This window comes from Frieseomelitta varia, unplaced genomic scaffold (genome assembly GCF_011392965.1).
Source record: "Frieseomelitta varia isolate USP_RPSP 00005682 unplaced genomic scaffold, Fvar_1.2 scaffold_462, whole genome shotgun sequence".
Classification (NCBI taxonomy): Eukaryota; Metazoa; Arthropoda; class Insecta; order Hymenoptera; family Apidae; genus Frieseomelitta; species Frieseomelitta varia.
The window spans coordinates 268,513-283,341 of NW_025110215.1; the positions used below are offsets into that span (position 1 = coordinate 268,513).

At 40.5% G+C, this 14,829-nt stretch overlaps 1 protein-coding gene across 4 annotated transcripts in view; it reads right to left on the bottom strand.

Annotated features, from left to right (window-relative positions):
• Positions 1 to 14,829, bottom strand: part of LOC122532646 (mucin-5AC-like) — a 202,778-nt gene that overhangs the window by 107,852 nt on the left and 80,097 nt on the right. For all 4 annotated transcript variants that reach the window (XM_043661617.1, XM_043661615.1, XM_043661618.1 and 1 more), the window contains one exon: positions 5,622 to 5,737. The gene's annotated coding sequence lies outside the window, so the exon portion shown is untranslated. The remainder of the gene's footprint in view (positions 1 to 5,621; positions 5,738 to 14,829) is intronic.

Below are 14,829 nucleotides of genomic sequence, written 5' to 3' on the forward strand. Positions count from 1 at the left end.
GGTCTCGCTTTCTCTTTCTCTCTTTCTCTCTTTCTCTCTTTCTCTCTTTCTCCCTTTGGGCTGAGTTTTACGTGTAAAACTGGGGCTGCTTTATGGAATGACGGACGCGCTCCTTTTCGTCCATGATTTCGAACGTTCCTCTCGGAAGTCGGCTCGTTTCGGCCGTTTTACTGTCGTTTAACGATTCAATTCGCGCGTGGCACCGCCGTTCGTATCTGTCGAATTTATGACAGTTTGATGGGATTTTTGTGGACTACTAACGATGATGTCGACAGTATTGATAAACTTATAATATGTCAAATATTACATGGTCAAAGGATAACGAGTACAGGTTTACGATGCAAATGAGATACTAATCGCGAGACGTGTCTCGTCCTGATCTTCATCAGGAACAAAAAAAAAAAAAAAAAAAAAAAAATCTGGAGGAACGATAGAAAACGAGGCTGTAATCGATTTGATGGTCGTTGATGCACGAGATCGTTGGCAAATCGCGTGTCGCTATAAATACCCGAAGGGTCGCTAATAAAGACGAGAAACGTCGTAACACGCGACCGATATGGCCGCGCCACTCCCATAAAACAACCGAACCAATCCACTCGGTGCAATTTGCATTCGTGGATCGTCCTCGGGTCACGCTGGATCGCCGTTCGATCGCTCGGGGCAGAACAACTCGAACAACTAACTGATATCGATATGGCATCGCGACGACAACGGTACATACATATATATATTATACGTACCCGACAGAAAGGAAGATGAAAAGGCGGCACCGAGGGCATCATTGGCAGTTACTTGACGAGCGTATATATAAAAGGCCACTTCTGCACCGGTTTTCCGTGGCGGTCGAGTTTTATAAGCAATGAAACACGCCGGCGAAATGTCCTTTCACCTTGCTGCACAGACGACGAAACTTTATCGCCCATCGCCGGGAGAACAAATCCAATCGGAACGCTTCCGTTCCACGTTTACCGCCAATACTCGCGATCTGTGTTTGTTCTCGTTATGGGGCAAACACGCGGTCTGACCACCGAGTGGATGTCCCCGTTGAAACTCCGTCAGCTCGTCAAGTTGGATTGATATCCTCGTGACTTGTCAGAGGTTGCCCCCTCGTGAATTTTCTTCTTTCAGGATATACTGTCGCAAGATTACTTTTTATCAGCTTCTCATTGATTGAAACAGCCTGAAATGTAACGATCGGGCCTCGTGTAATATTCACCGTCACTTTCAATTTTCTTCTCCTTCATTTTTTAATTATTCAAGTTCTTTTACGTATATATTTATTACGTTGTTGCTATTATTATTAGACAAAGTAAGTTGTCTTAACTTAAAGACAAGGAATCGATTATTTCAATTATTATTTCTCTATAAAACAGAATTATTTGAGAATCATTGTTTTTCGAACTTTCACCCAATTAAATGACAGTCGAGGGACATACAGAACGATCGCGTAAAGTGAGGAAGCTTCATTCAAAGAGGAAGCTGCATTTTTCCCACGTAAATAGTTGATTCTCAGCAGGGCTGTTGAACGCCACGCACTTGAAACCTGCCATCCGGGAGAATGCGCTTTTTTTTCGAGCGCGCTTTTCCGCTGCTCTTCTCCATGTCGTTCCCCGTCGTAGTCGTATAAACGAGGCATTCCCGCAATCCCGCTCCTTCTGTGTTATTTAATTTTCCCCTCGTTCGCTTCCTCTCGCGTTTCATCCCTTTCTCTATCTCTTCTTTTCAACTCGGTTGCCGCATATTTGCCTTTCGGACAAATAAATATCTTCCACGCGCCCACACGCATTTCCTTGCCTCGTGATTCTTTTTCCAGAGATGGGGAATAAAGACTTTATCCCATTCCGTTTCATTTTATTCCGCCCACACTCACGCGCGGAACACGCTGTCCCGGGACTATGCGAGACTACTTGAGACACCATTTATACGTCGATACTCTTCAGGTGGTGAATTTATGTATTAAAATAAATCAAGGTCGCCACTTTGAACATCATAGATAAAGAACAATCTCTGGATGCTCAACGAAAGTGAGCTTTGAACGACGTTGCATAATCTTGGAACATCGATATTATCTAGATCATTGAATTTGTCTTGATCTCAACTAAAAGACTGTGAAAAGTATACAGTCTCATTTCAAAAAAATAAAAGTCACCTTGAGAAACTTTGAAAGTCAGACCACCTAGATAAGACTACGATGTCCCTCTTGAAACAACGTTGAGTTTTACTTGAAACGTTTCTCTTTGTAGCGATTAATTTAAAAGAAAATGGAACATCCTGCATATCAGACATTTCAAAAGTTCTCTTTCGAAAAATAGTATTTATACAGAATCAAATAAAACAAACAGAATTGTACTATAATAGGAAATAAGTAAATGTAACAAGAAATAAACTAAAGGGCCGTGTTTCTTTTAGACACAGTAGAGCAAAATTCAATGAAAAACTCGTAAAATGTCGAATACTGATCACATTGTCAAACTGGTCACCTCGACACTTTTGTCCACAATATCTATCAAGTTCCGTCAGGCTTCTGTTTCAAGCTTCTAATCGTGTCCGAAGTGATTCGAACTTGTCAAACGTACGATACAGAAACGAAGCGATTCCAAGTGTCTCCAAGATCCCATCGCCATCCGGGACCATTAGGAACGTACACAAACGTACGCACAGTATGCGAACGCAGGTAGAGATCCAGGCAGATTATCGGTCGAGCGAACCGGTTACGAGAGGCGTGTAGCTCGAACGGAGGGGGCGACCCGATCGGAATTGCTAATTAGGCGCGTGTAAAATTACTGTAAATCGACGAGCCGACTATTACCGTAAACAGCCCATCCTGTCCGGGAATATTTCACCATGGCGTGTGTTCCAACGAAACGTTTATCTTCGAACGAACGAGATTTAAACGCGAACGACTCGCTAAACGATTTTCCACTTTGGCCGACGAACGCGTGTTTGGTCGTCGGGGATGTCGGAGATGCGGCTGTTTCGAATCTTTCTCGAAGGGGCTGAGCGAAAACCGTTGTTCGCCGGATGCCACGTTCGCGATGCAAGTGAAGTTACAAACTGGGAAGTTCCGTCTCAGTATATTGAGAAGATCGACTTCCACGCGCGTGTATAGGAGTTACAGTGTATTTAAGTTCAATGGTCCACGATGTTTCGTTTCTTACTTCATATTATATAGCTGTCTTGCATATCTTGTTTTGTATATTAGAAATTGGAATATTCTTTAAAAAAATTTATCAATGACCTTGAAGAGAGGAGATCGAGAGATGAATCACAATACTTGTTATCTTGGCGCCAAGAAAATCGACTAAAATTATTCAAAATATTAAATCGTTTCCTTCGACGCGAAGCGAAAAATTATCATATCGCGCAAATACATTGATCACCCCCCCCCCCCCATTATCAATACCACACAAAGGTAAAAGAGTGCGAAATACGAGCCAAGATAAAAATTCGCAGTCAATTAATTACCAAATGGCCGGCTCGGGTGAAATATCGCGACAAAACAGACGCCGGTGCCGCGATAAATATTCGAAACGAGCGGAATTTCAGATTCATGAAGTTCGCACGCGGCGTATGAATTAGCGGTAAGAGGTGGTGGAAGTTTAATCGGGACACGCGGATCCTTGATATCGGGCAGCGGAACCGTGCAGAGGAACGCAGGCGCAACGTACCACGCGTCTCCGCTTGAAATTACACCGTGCCTCTCTCGTTCAGTTTCTCCAGGGGCCACAAATCGTTCGAGAGCATCCAGATCTCGTGCCAGTCCTTGCCCCACTTTTCCCTCTCTGCCTCTCCTCTCCCTCTCCCTGTTCCAACCCGCTTTCCCCTCCAACTCCTCTCCCCGGATGCCTTTCAATTACCGTAATTTTCGTTATAAATTTATCTCGTTGTAAAAACGTTTTATTACGCAATCGGGCCGATTTAGTGCCAGCGCCGATTTCGTGCGTTCCAGGCGCGTCCATAGATCTTGCTCGACGGTTCGAGGGTGAACGAGGACGATACGAACGGGCCGAAATTCACGGCGATGCTGTTTATCGCGCTCGAAGGTTGTATCTCGGGTAAATGAACGAACCGTTCTTCGCCAAACCGTAAAGCTTTCCACTGCTCCTCTTCTTCTTTTTATTTTATTTCCTTTTTTTTTTTATTGGCTCTAGACATTTTGATTGGTGAATCTTTATTCTTCTTTTATGGGTATTCTTCAGGGAAGGATTAACGAACATTGAGGATTGGAGCATCGCGTAAGTTTCGTAATCTCGACGGATTGTAAGATTAGTTTCTTAATGGATCTTTCCTCGATAACCTTGATTTTTTATGATGTTTGAGTAACCTCGCAGAAAGAAGAGCGCAGGAATTTTCTATAAACTTTTAATATAAAGTTGAAAATTTTTCAAGATTGGAAATTTCACAATTCTTACAATCCTTAAGTACTACAGGCATTGAAACTTTCACGATTATTATTCAAGATCTTACAGGCCGCTGATATTCATCAACTTTTACTTGCAAACATTTAATTGTTCTCTTACATCAGTAAGGAAACACAGAAAGGGAAATTTCTCTTACACAGAAAGGGAAATAAGTGATGACAGTCTGCAATACTCGAAGATTAAAAGAAAAACGTAATCGAAACTTGATAGTAACATAGTCAAGCACGTTATTGACACCGATATTCTCATTTGTTCCCGAAATCCCTCGGCAGACAGGATCGCCGCTATTATTCATTGTATGTGGACCAACGAATCCCTACACGATCTAAATCCGCTCCTATCTCGTTATACTCATCAACTCTTGATCTCGTACTCGATGAAACTTCCAAACGACTCTATACAGAGATCCATAAAAGAAACATTGAACGTAACGTCGTCTTAACCCCGGAACGACTAAAGAGGGAATTCTCGAGGCCGAACACGAGGTAATATGAAAGATACATTGTCTCTCCCATTCGATAAAAATTCCATCAAATTATTTACTGTCGTCCAGGCGAATTTAATATTTCACAAGCGTGCCAATGTCTTTAAAATGTCTGTGCTTATAAAATATATTTCGAAACAAATTTAGATTTGAGAGCGAGTACTGCATTCGTTTCGAAATTGAAAAAAAAGAAAAGATAAAATAATTCGTTAAGCGTTACCACATTGACGACATGTCTTAGTAGAATGTACGTACGATTAAAAACAAACCGAATGAATAATTGAACAATAGATAATTACGGTAAATAAATAAGTTAAATTCAAAGGTCCGCAAACTTAAAGATTGCGATGATTATAAATGCTGATTACTAAAATTAATAAAAGTGTACTGATACTTTCAGGAGTGGGAGTGTATACAATGCATAAGCCTGAGGCTTGATCCCTCTTATTCGCTCCGCCTAACTATCCTCGATTAAAAGGGACGCGGTCTACGTGCAACGAGCGATTGTCCACCGTGGGTGTAGGGAAACGACGTCGGTCACAGTTTCGCGTCGGTCGAGTTTCGCATTGTCCGCCGTCAAAGGCGAGCAGAGAGGGTATTTGCTGTAAAGTCGGCGCGTAGAATGACGTATGGAACGGGCCGATGCCGTGAAAGGCAAACATAAAAGCCTGAAACGAGAGAGAGAGAGAGAGAGAGAGAGAATCTGTACTACGTACCTGGTGTGGCTGCAGGGTGTCAGGGATAGGCCGTGGTGTGCTATTAGCCAGCCGTGCTTACGGGGCGCATAAGCGCAACCTCCACCTCCGAGCTACTCCGGCTTTGTCTCTGCATCCTGAAAAAGCGAGAAATAAACGAAATGAGTTTGACGCCAGCGCGTGAAACGAGGTACGCGCGCGCGTTGTCCTCGTCGGCCGAATATCGTTCGCTTTTCACGACGATATTGCGAAAATTTATATCGGACCGGCGTGCAACAACGCACCGAAAGATTATTCAGTTTCGACGTGTCGACGCCGAGATCCACGACGTGAAATATGAAAGAAGGAGCCAATTCATACTTCAAACTGCTAACGAACGTTATTCACGCCGTAACAACAAGGATATAAGACAGCGTAGCGTGTTGTTGTTATAGTTTATTGCACGCCAGAGTAATTAGCTGCGTCGTGCGTTTATTAGTTCTCAGCGCTTTAATAAATTTGCAAGAGAAATGGAAAGGAACAATGGAGTATCTTTTGAATGTAATATCATAGCTGGTTCAGTGTGGACAAGGTCACGAACGTTTTCAATTAAATTAATATGGTCTTTTGGAAGATTGTCAGTCGTAAATTTGAAACAATAGATATTAAAAAAGAGAATGGTCGATCGAGGTATTGGAATTTGATGAAAGTTACTGTGGTAATTCCTGTGTTGGAAAGAGAAAGTTCAAGAGATAAGAAAAACACGCTACGGTTTCAAGAAGATAAAATTATAATTCAGCAAAGCCAATGTGCAGAGAAACAAAATATAAACAAATTATGCTAATGCTTACTAACGTGCTGAAGGATATTGTATGTCGATTAATAACGTAATAAGAGATATAGATTATTTACACGTCTACAATCTAATGTCCTTATTACACACGAATCTTCCTTCGTCTATCATAAATTGGAAAAAAAATACAGTCACTTCCAAGTTCCAGCATAGTTCCGTAATTAAATGAATCGCATGATATTCCAACAGTCAGGAACACTTTCAAATTGACGTTTAGCAAACATGACCTATGTAATGAGCGAGCCGAACTCCACGCTGAATAAACATGTAAATCAACGACCCACCCTCGTCGGCGAAGACGCTCTTCAACTCGAATAATATACATAGCGCCGAGAGGGTTCTGAATTCCAGCGGCCCTCTGCGGATCGGAATCAGACTGTACATCTACTTGGAAATATACATGATACACCACCGTGTGTCCCAGAGGTATACGTCTGTGTTTCAAGTCGACGACTCGGACTAAAATCGATCGTCTGTCAAATTCGAAAAGCGACAGCCAAAAGGTCCGTGCCACAAGCCACGTTATTAATATTGCTTGCCGGCTCGACGATTTCCTATCGCGCGTAGATACTCGAAATTCCACTTTGAAATTTCTGCCCCGGCTGAACGATATTTGTTCTTGTTTTTTCTCTCTCTCTCTCTCTCTCTCTTCTGTCTCCCTGTTACAATGTCGCTTTTAGATACACGCTGGAAGTTTGATATTGAAAAAGAAAAAAAGAAAAAGAGAGGAAAAAAAAGAGAACGAATGCGGTTCGTCGAGAATTGATAGACGAGAGAGTTGCACCCGCGGGGCTAACGCATCGGTTATTCCGCGTAGAGTGTTGTACGATTGAATGACGCGACGATACTGTCCTTGGTCACGCGGAAGAAGCACGGTCGACGCAGAAAAACGACTATCGACAAACGGTCTAGCTGTTACAAGTATCGATAAACATTACACACAGCGAAAGACACGATCGGACTGTCAAAAAACTGGAGAATATATTTCCACGTTCCTCGTGATTCGAGATTCTTCGTGCTGTTTCACCCTTTGATTCAATACTTTTTTTTTTCTTTTTAGTGAAATTAAATTTGGAACTCAGTCACGATCCTGATTCTCCTATTTTTTCACTTCATTTATACTTTTAAGGTCTTTCCATCGAAGTTACTAGTTACTGAATATCAACAGTCACGAGGAGATGCATAATTATGAATATTCTTCGAAATCCAGTCCGTGAAACATGAAATAATCACGATGAAATGTTGAATATGGCTCAAACCGCAGATGGTTAATAGTTGATTACCACTGAGCTGCGAGTGAAATATTGATCAACCCCTTGACACCTTGAGATAGAAACTTGGTGCAGAAACGAAACTTCCAGGTAGTTGATTTTCATAATTAATAGACGAACGATAAATTCTTTCTCTGTTGCTTCAAATGAGATAATATTTAGAATGTTTCTGTACCTTAATTTTCTAGAAGAAATGACACAGAACAAGTGACTCGTGTTCATTCTATCTAAAAGCACGATTCGTACGAAGATACGAAGTTAGCAAGAAGATAATCGCATAAAAGTTGATTGATATATGGAGAATATAATATATTTAATGTACAGAATATTACTCCAGTTATATACAGTTGTAAGAAATAAATCGAAATTTAAACTTTATATACATCTACACACGTACATATATCCAATTCTTAAAGGGTGAAATGCAAAATTCTGAATACAAGTGACATAGAAAGATATCTTCTTGCGAGTGATGTAATTAAAGGAAAATGAAAATTGAATAGAAATTTCTTTCTATTGCCAATCTACTTTGAATATTTCATACAACTCTGATTATTACGCAGATTCTCGTATATTGAAACTTTCTATAAACGCTTCAACATCCTCGATCTAATAATACGCAAATAACCAGTGACCGGTAAACTATACATAGTTTCTTTCCGCGCTCATTTAACCGCAGCTCGCGCAACGCGTAATAAATATAACATAATTCGCAACAGAAGCGGATCGTTTCGCTCGTCACACCGTGTTCACGGCTGCGTTCGCAGCGTTAATTGTTTTCTAGATTAATTCGCTGATTCTCTGACATGCAACAGATCAAAGTGCAACAAGCGCTGGCAATAATATTAGCCGTATCGCTTAATAACGAGTAGATACGAATTAACCAGATGGTTAAATATTTTCATTAACCGTTCCGTTGTCCATTGTTTCTCTTCTCTCCTTTTTTTTTTACGGTTGATTGGAACGATTAATTAACAAAAACGGTTAATGCCATTCTCGTCGGCCATTAGAAGGCTCGACGTTTCCGTTTATGCAGACGTTCGCGTAATGATCGCGGCAGGAAGAGAGGGGGAGGGGAAAAAGGCTATCGAGCCGTCGAGTTGCTCTTGCCGTCGCCGCCGGAGAAAAGTTTATATTGGATTTCATATTTAATGCAACGCACACCGTCGCCGCGAGGGAGCTCGCTTCCCAGATAAATTATTTATGTCGAAACGCTTTGTCCCTCCAGCCCGGCGAACGAGAGTTGACCCGCATCGACCGAGAATCAGGCACGAACGAAAGAGGGAGGAAAAACAGGGGATGATCGTCAAGAGACCGCGATAAGCTTCCGATTTGAGACGAGAGAAAGTCGTCGGATCCTTTCGAGGTGAGACCACGATGAAATCCCGCTGGATCAACGACATACGCAAATGATATTAACGTGAGAGATGTGCTGTGGACGTCCACGTCGGAAAAGAATCCAGTCATGGATTATTGAAATATTCATAGAATCGCAAAAATCCATTGGCAAGTGCTCCAATCAACGAATTTCCAGTAAGAAAGCATTTAAAACTTGAATTTGCAGTATAAGTATTAATCGAACATGTTGTATTTTCAAAGAGTTGCCAGTTGATATCTTCTCTCGCGTCCTAACGTAAATCTCATTCGACCCAATTAATCCTTTTCGTTATTAAATTCGTTACTGTGTTCTCGCTTCGGAGGATGATCAATTTAAATCTCTCTCATAGGTTATTTGATCTAAAAATTTCTTAAATAGCTTCTAGGGCTCCAACAATATTTTCGTGAGATAATAACGATCGAATATTTATTCGATATTTAGTCGAAGCTTGACAAATTAGATGCGAGAAAATACGAATTTTAAGAATAAAACGGGCGAGAATTTTTCTTTAGCGACTAATTGCTGAAGTTTGTCATACCAGTTATTTTTTAGGCAGTCTTCTTTGAAACTATAGAGCGACCGTAGCCAGATTTGTGGAACACGTATGTACATAGATCTTCACAGTAGCAAAATGATTAAATAGGCCAGTGGAACCCATTTAAATCTAGAAATCATATTGTTAAAAACAAAAGGATCGCTATTTTCGTATAGTTTTAGAGGAGACGAGAAGTCTGCTGACCACGGTCATAATACGATGGTCCGTGACATGCACGAGACATCGAGGTTGCAAAATTACCTCGAAAACAGCGATAATACGTCGGCCAATCTGAAGACCGGCGTCTAACGTAATAAGCAGCCGGGCGTGCTGACGCAAATGCTCGCCAACGATGAATATACGATGCTCGATGACGTAGTGCTTCGGCTGTCGGAAACTTTCCGAGATGTTAACTCATCGCGTGCAAGTTTCAACGATACTCTAAAACTTGTCCCGTTTCAGGGTCTATAGCAACAGAAAATTTGGACAACTCCTGAAAGTTTCAACATTTTCTTCCGACCTTTTCCTTTTTTACTCAAAACGACCAATTTTGAAATTAACCATCCTGTTTTTCGTTAGAAGCGACCACGTCTCACGAAAACATCACCACCAGGTAGTAATAACAAGTTACATAATTACATTTTATGCTAAACTAGACTAGCTGACACAGACATGTGGATAATGTGGAATTTCTTTTTCTCTCCTTTTTTGTATCTTTTTAATTTATCGTGCTCGGATTCGTTAAACGACAAATAAACGATAAACAACAAGAATTCGACGATCAGTCGCGTTTTCTGTGAGAGATAATTTTTATAAAAATTTGCACATTGATGAATTTCACTTGATCTTCACTTTTAAAAACGGAAAGGCAGACGAGACGAAGAAGTGTGAAAGAGCAAATGAAGAAAATGAACGTGACGTTAAATGAATTTTTATGGCTTCGTCGCGAAACGTAGGTCACCGACGATCGATCTCTCTTCGTCGGCTGCTCCGCTTGATAATAATAAAGGATTGATATTCTTTAAAAGCGACGTCGATTGCCCTGTAGTGCATCGTTAATAGTCCGCAAGTGCTGTCCTTCGTGTAATGACCGTCTGGAAAGTCGAATTCCCGATATTTCACGGCGTTTCCTGCGTCCTCTTATCTCCAGCTTGTACTTTTCATCGCGTTTTAAACAGATTAGATAAAGAGTCGCCATCCATTAACCCTCCATTAACAGAGAGTCATGTTGAATCTATAATACGTATTTCATTTGCTCGTATATTTTTATTTCTACATATATATATTTTTTAGAGAAAAATTTTTAAAGCCGAAAATATCAAGTACAATATTATCATCAATTTTGTTAATCACATCAGTTACAACGTCATCAATTATATATTTATAGCATCAATAATATCAGTTTTATCGATTTTATCAATGATGATAATATTAATTGTAACGATTAAACACACGAAGTGACTCGCAAAGATATTCTATCGTTTATCATAAATTTACGTGAAACATTCTTCGATTTTGTTAACACTTTAATGATTATAATTCTGTTGGTAATTATTTGTGACCTATTTGAGAATCTATGTAGTACAGATTTCAAATTTATTTCAGATTTAATGAATACAATCATGATAGTGACGAGTCACTACAGTGTTAATAAAATATCAAAATGTTTCACACAGTAAAAAATATATTCACAAAAATTTCCTTCGAGGACTTTTTTACGAAACTGCAAAATAAAATGACAAAATGGTAATAGAAGAAAAGTCTATGAGTGAATTATGACCCGTTGGATCACCGAACTATGGCGTTGGTATTTTGAACATTTCTAAACGGTTCTTGGAATCTCGTCGTTTCGACCAGGTTCATTTCGTCGTTTCGCGATGAGAATTCTAGTTGCTAGTGTTCCTCGCTCCTTCTCTGTACGCCATAGTTTCGACGACTGATTTGCACAAACGTGAGAATCGAATGCCGGTCGTTAGTACCCTGTTGCACAGTTACGCGAACGGTACTGCTGTCTCGTGTTTTCCCTTTCTTCCGCGCCGCGAACAATGGGAACGATTCTCACGCCAACGATGAATGAAATCGTCGATAATGAATTATAATTCGTTGATAATCACCTGCTTCGTTCAATATTAATCAAGAAGATATAATTAGAACGATTCTCGGCTCAGTTCTTTTTCAGACATTTATTCATTAACTGACATTGATCTCGAAGCGTCAAATTTATCCAAATTAATACTGTTTTAACGTAGCAAGTGTAAATAATTTATTCTTATTGAAATAATTTTCTAATTTCTAAACTAAATTCGACAAATTTTTAAAATCATTCCATCGTTCCAATACTCAAATTGTCCACTGATATGCGGATCGAGTCTTCAAGCACAGATAACAAGCGCAGCTCGTATATATGAGTAACAGTAAATCTTCATTTCCAATTTCCCACGCTTACCATAAACGAGATCGAGTAACTTTCTACTATTTATCCCTGTGCACGAAACTTTTGTCACGCCGAAGCGTGCTTCGAGGTGAATTCTACCGGGCCGGTTCTCGAAAACGAGCGGCATATTTCCGCGGGTACGTCGAGCGAAATCTAAAATCCCGCGCTTATGACGCGGTCAGCCAGCCGTGCCGACGTTTCGTGGCAATGACAGAGCCACGTTGTTCGTTGTTGCTCGAAAACGATACGGGCACCACGTCCGCGTTCGGAATACCTAGCAATTTGTAGCTTGAAACGCGAGCACGCGCCCGCGCGAAGAAATTGATGGCGCGGCAACGATCGAACCACCAGGTGACGATGCGTTCTTCGAATCGCTGACCGAGCACGCGATATGTTTCCCTAATTAAAGGACGCGTGTACAGGGGGCTTTTAACGGGGGACAATTGATTCGCTGTTATGTTTTTCTTTCTTCTTTTCTTTTTTTTTTTTTTAATCGCGTTGCAAGCCTATTCGCAGTATTTACACTTTAATTCCACGTTCTCGTACTTTAGTCGTCGATAATTTTATTAGTTGAATTTTAATTATTTAACGGGCATTATCAAAATCGTAAAAGCCTTTGTTGTTTTGCATAGAAATGTTACAAATCTATCGTAACCGCGCATTCGTACAAATTTTCTTTACTTTATCACACACCTATTCTTTGCACTTTGATTCTTCTCAACTCTGAATATCAATTCTAGAACTATCAAAATCAGAACTTACAATTTTTCACAGAAATTTCACATATCCATAACCGTGCACGTGGACGAGTTTTCTTAAAACATCGTCGTTTATCGTGTTATAAATCAGTTTGTATTCTTTGCGCTTTGATACTTCACGTTGCAGGTTTCATATTTTAGCCTATGTTGGTACTTCTATCGTTAAAGATCTCTGCTCGAAGAGGCTCTGGCAGGTTCTGTCCGGTAACTGTCGGCCGAGGTCGATTATCAAGTAGCCCGGGACCGTTGCAGTCAGCCCGAGGCCGGACGATAAACGACCGCAACTACTTTCTCCCCGTTTCCAACCTGGGCCGTCGCTGATTACCGCGCGTCGAGCAACGAGCTCATCGTGAATTATTACGACACACCGTAATCTTCATTGTCTTTACGCGAATTATACGAACAGCCGGTGGTCAGGCCGTAAACACGCAGGTGAAGTGCAACCTCGCCTGTCGGTGATAGAAAGGAAAAGAAAAAAGAGGAAGAAGAAAAAAAAACGAAATTTTCCACCAGTAAAGCTGCCGCTTCGAACGAGGTTCGCTTTACCAGCGCAAATAAACACAAGGTAGAAGCGTAACAATAACGGTAACGTCGGTCTGGCGTATAATTAGGTTGGCGTTACGTAGAACACAGATGGTCGCATGCCACGGTTCTCCGCGAGATGTTTGCAAATATTTCGGTACTATGAATATCCAACTTTCTACAACGGTTCGCCGCGAGTTTACAGCTTGTAGCCAGTGTAGTCGTGTGTATTTCCATTTGGTCTCCAAAATGTTGCGGCAATTTTCGGGCTGTTGCGACACCGTTGCAAATCAAACAAACGTCACCGTGGCGCGACGATTGTTGCGCAATTACAACAATGTTTAAAAGGGTGTTCGTCGCTTTACGCGTTTTTTTACTTTGAAGTTTCATTCGCAACGTGATCGACGAAAGAAAGAAAGGACGCTTCTGTAACAGAGATTGAAATCATATCGTTACATCAACCGTGTATGATTAATTGATCGAGAAATTATTGTTACCACTGAAGAAAGGAATATTTCTGCACTGCTGTGGTAATTGCTGCAATTTGTTGTTAATCATCGTAATTATCTCGATAAAGGCCGTGAAATAATTTATCGCAACATTATGCTTAAATTGAATACAAATGAAATGAATTAAAGGAAATGTAAGATTAACATTATACTATAATAACGTGCTACGTTTCTCACGATACAATCACGATGGCTCGCAAAAGTATTCAAACATTTGCAAGATTTGTAACATATCTTATGTACAAATCGATTGATTTCAAATTTATATATAATAATGTCACTGTAGTAATGAAATTTCGAAATATTTTATAGAACGTACGAGCTTCTCCGTGAATGAGTTCGAGTACTTTTGCGAGACAGACTGTAAATTCTTCGAGATTAATTCCCCATTGCAAGTCCCTCTTTGCAATTCAACAAAGGGATATTCCTGCAACGTTGCTGTAATTGCTGCAATTTGTCGTTAATTGTTGCAATTAAAGCAGGATTAAAATCTTGCTTGCTCTCGCAACGGTGTGCTGCGATTGAGAAACGATTCTTAACGAAAGAAAGTTTTACAGTTCAAGAAAGAAATATTCTGCTACGCTGTATATAATGAGATCAAAAGAACGACAGATACGTCATCGCGGACGACATGAATTATCTCGAGACAATTTTCAACGTTGTCTCAAAGTTCACGGACGATTTTCAACACCCCCGAACAATTTCGATCGAATGTTTCAAAAGTAACGTTAACACGCGATTCGAAACAATTTGATTGATGTCCTCGAGCAACTAGACTGCGCTGATTGCATCAGGAGAGTCGTGCCTGCATCGATAAACCTTCGGTCATTGGAATCGCGTTTTCCAGCTCGTGGTTGCGGTCAAACGGGGGATTTACAAGTAACAAAAAAAAAAAAAAAAACAAAGAAATCTAACAAGAGGGAGAAAAAAAGGCGTGCAATGCGCTTTCGATCGAGTACGATTTATTCCAAAAAGAAAAATAAAAGATAA